The 4,095-nt window shown below is 53.5% G+C and overlaps 1 long non-coding RNA gene across 1 annotated transcript; it reads left to right on the top strand.

Annotated features, from left to right (window-relative positions):
• Nucleotides 1-569: 569 nt before the first annotated feature.
• LOC139801292 (uncharacterized) lies at nucleotides 570-1,977 on the top strand. Its single transcript, XR_011728134.1, has 2 exons — nucleotides 570-1,537; nucleotides 1,635-1,977. It is a non-coding gene; the product is annotated as an uncharacterized lncRNA (long non-coding RNA).
• Nucleotides 1,978-4,095: the final 2,118 nt, after the last annotated feature.

Here is a 4,095-nt window from a genome sequence, read left to right as displayed (position 1 = left end):
TCTTCTGGCAGCCCGGCCCCAGCCCCCGGCGCTGCCCCGGCAGGCAGGAGCAGCCCTGTGGCTGTCCCGGGCAGGGCCCTGGCCTCCCGCTGCCCCCTCTGCCCTGCCCTGGTCTTGGTGGCCTTGGTGGCCGCCTGGCTCAGTGTCAGCAGCGCCCTCGGGGACTTGCCCGGGGCCATCCCTGCAGAGCGCTGGGCAGGAGGGCGTGCGGCCGAGCTGGCCGGGCCGGGGGCGGTGCTGCCGCAGTGCTGGGGAGGGGGAGGTCTGACGGGAGCTCTGTGCACAGGGACTGCTGTGCAGCACCTGGGGAGGAATCCACCTGAAGAGACGCTGGAGGTTCTGTGGAATGGTGAGTAGGGTCAGAGGAGTGCTAGTGGGGCAGGGAGAGAGCCTGGGCAGGGTGCTGCCGTTCCTGGCTCTGCTGCAGGGAAAGGAGGGAGAAGCTGTGACTGTCCCATCCCTGGAAGTGTTCATGGCCAGGCTGGCTGTGGCTTGGAGCTCCCCGGCCTAGTGGGAGGTGTCCCTGCCCGTGGTGGGGGGGTTGGCTTGGGACTAGGTGATCATTAAGAAGGTCCCTTCCAGCCCAGCCCAGTCTGGGAGCCTGGGATTCCTGAGCAGCAGCTTCCAGCTGCTCCCTTGGTCCCAGCTGCTCCTCCTAGTTAGGGAAAGAGAGGGATGGGGCTTGCATAGAAGGGTCTGTGCAGACAGCAGCCTTTCACCACTGCTCGCTTTTTTTCTGTTGCAGTCGTCAAGCCCTTTGATGAGGACCCTGATGCCTCAGTCAGGTCCCAAGCAGGTGAGACCTTGCACATCCTGCAGACGGCGACGGAGCTGCAGAGACAGAGATGGTCCTTACGAAGACTGTGCTTCTGGCGCTGATGAGGTGGGTCAAGGACAATCTTGCTGCCACCATCTTCCTGACGGGACTTGCACCACTGCCCCGTCATGGCTGCTGTTCTCCAGACCCTAATGTGCACCCCCAGGCTGTGCCCGACTGTCTAAGTCCAAAGGAGTGCCCCCAGAACTCTCCTGTGCCCTGACTCTCCCAGTTAAACCTCCCTAATGTCATCCCAGGCGGAGGAAGTGGCTGTGCTGGGGTGAAGGTCCTGGTGGGATGATGATCCCCGAGCGTGCAGAGCACACAGCATTTGTCCTGGCCTCTCCTGCTACCTGCGCATCAGCTTAGCCCTGTGAGTGCCCTGGCCCCAGCTTGTTGGAAAGCCAGGTTACCCTTCTTTTGGGGGGTGGTGCGATGAGGCACAGGGCAGAAGGGAGTCAGGGTTTAACTCAGCAGAGCTCTTATAAACCCCAAAACTGCTTTGTCTTCAGGGATTTTTTTGGCAGCTGCAGGAAGAAGGCAGAGTGTAAAATGGAGGGCATTCCACCTGGAATGATGAGCCTCGTCAGCAAGCACACCTCCACGGGGACAGCCCTGGTCACACCTGAGGATGAGGATGAACGCTTGCTCCTCACAGCAGTCCTGCTCAGTGTCACGGGCATCATCAGCTGGTGCTGAGTTCTTACAGCCCACGTACAGGTGAGGAATTGCCTCAGCAGCCGGAGATTCCCAGCTGATCCCAACTTTCCCAAGAGAGTGAGAAGCAGCTGCTGCATTCCTCTTCTGTCACTTCCAGGAGGTCACCAGGGTGTCTGCAGAGTTTTTGACCTCTCCCACAGAGACCTAGAGCAGCTCGAGTCATGCGGCTGAGCGCACCCCCAAACAAGATACCCTCTTGGAGGCTGTTTGGATTCATCACGAGCTGCCCAAGAGGCTACAGGAGGTTCCAGCCTTGCCGGGCAGGGCCCGTGTCACCGTGTGGGCCCAGGCGGCTTGGGACAGCTGGGCAGGGCAGAGCTGAGCCAGAGCTGCTCTCCTTGTCTCCTCAGAGCAGCGGGACGTGCAGCCTCCTGGCCTCTGGCATAGCTTCCAATAGGTCAAAGAGGTCCCCAAATAAAACGTGGCGTTTGGAAAGCACAGCATGTGGTGACATCTGTTGTATGGGACCTGGGCTCTGATCCTGGGACCGATGGGTGATCCTGGGCTCAACGCATCACAGAATCCTGGGAGTTTTTCGGGCTCCATTTTCTCACCTCTCTGGTGATGGTAAATGCAGAACACTCTGCATCCCTGCAGTGTCACGGTCAGGCTGTTCAGCGGCAGCTTCCCTCCGAGACATCTGGGGAAAAAGCAAACCTGTCTGTGGTTTGATGATTCTCATGTAGTCTGCCTCTGAGCGGTGCTGTGGAGCTCCAGCTTTGTGTGCAGTTCTGGGTTGTGCCCTGCGGAGGAAGAAGAGGAAGTGTTGCTGCCCAGCTCGTCTCTGTGCAGCCCCTGAGCACGCAGCGTCCTGGCTGAGTCCCCTCCGTGTCAGAGCCCCGCAGCAGCCCCGGCCGTGAGCAGCCGGGCCGGGCACTCGGGCTGATGCCCTGCAGCTGGGCAGGGGCCGTGTCCTGGGGGTGGGGGTGGGAAACTCCTGGGGCGGGGGGCACAAAAGCTGCCGTGAGCACAGCCCCTCCCGGGTTCCCGTTCCTCTTAGCAAACAGCAGCTCCTCTGTGTGGGGCTGGGGGCTCCTTCCTGCAGCAACTTTTCAAGAAGGTCCTTCTGGGGCATCTGAGAGGAAGCGAAAAGCAGGACTCTGATACAAGTGGTGATTTAAACCTCTTTAGTCTGATTGTTGCTTGTTGATTGGGGGTGTTGGGCAAGGGGCATTGGCTTTCTTGTGTGTGACATCAATGCTCTGTTCTGCTCTGCTCTGCTCTGTTCACTGGGCATTGGCTCTACCTGGTTATCTATGGCAATCTTTATTGAACTGTTAGGGTTTTTTTTTTTAGGGGAAACTACACACCCTCCATTCATACCAAGCTGAGTCCATCAGAGTTTGGAGATTTTGGAAATGGTTGTCCCTCTTTCTAAGAAGTTTGTGCAGCGTGCACTGTCATCTCATTCCCTCATGCTTTCAGGAATGTTCTGGGGTGACCCTGATGCTGCCACAGCAACAATACCTGAAGTTGCTGGCAAGGTCTGCCAATACCAGGACAGCCTCTTCCTGGGCTTTGACCTTGTTGCAGGCGTAGAGATAATGCCTGAGGAGATAGTGGGTATATTGGACAGGATGAGAGACAAGTCAAGCTCTGCTCCTGCCTGCACCCTGGTTTTCCACCATTAGGAGAAAGTGTCCTCCTATCAGACCGCTGCAAGTAAACTGGGACACGCCATGAGCTGACATGTGGTGGTGCTACCTTTGCAACCAGGTAAAGGTGGGATAGACAGCCTAGCACTGCATTCTGACTCAGTAGCTGCTTCAGTCATCTATTTATCTTAGAACTGCTGCTGTGCAAAATGTGCCTTAAGAAGTGAAATGAGGCCAGTATAAACAAGACACTGCTTAACTCTTGTAGCAAACTTCAATGTAAAAGAGAATGCTTTCAAGTATATTCACACTAACTGTTTTATAGTTTGAAAATTTCAGAGCTTGATATCTTTCTTCCACTTGCTATTTAATGTCAAAACGCTCTATTCAGCATTTCTGGTGAGGATGAGAAGTAATATACAATAAAAATATACTAGTGCTTTTGAAAACACTCCGGGGAAAAAGGAATAAGGGAATATCGTTCCTGACAACTGCATTCTGATTGGGGAGCTGTTTCGGCCACCTAATTAGGTTAGAATTTTTGGTGACGTTGACAGATAAAATACAATAGAATATCTTAGTGTTTTGAAGCATTCCAGGGACAAAAAGTGTAAAGGAATATCATTCCTGACAACTGTATTCAGATGTGGGAGCTGTTTCAGCCATCTATTTGTTTTCAATCTGATGCTTTTTTGAAACTGCTGAACTATTGTAACATCGTCCCATGCTAAAGAGAAAGAAAAATATTCACAATAAAAAATATTATATATAATTATAAAATATTCAGCAGCTCAAAACTAATAGAAACACATGGCTGAAACAGCTCCCACATCAGAAACCAGTTTTCAGAAATTATACTGCCTTATTCTTTTTGTCCCTGGAGTACTTTTTAATGCACTGAGATATTTTCTTGTATTTTAACTCTCAGATTCACCAAAAACGCTGAATAAAATATCTCACCCG

This window comes from Heliangelus exortis, chromosome 11 (assembly GCF_036169615.1).
Source record: "Heliangelus exortis chromosome 11, bHelExo1.hap1, whole genome shotgun sequence".
Taxonomy (NCBI): domain Eukaryota; kingdom Metazoa; phylum Chordata; class Aves; order Apodiformes; family Trochilidae; genus Heliangelus; species Heliangelus exortis.
The sequence above is the reverse complement of the archived record's forward strand: the minus strand, read 5'-3'. Positions and strand labels throughout refer to the sequence as shown.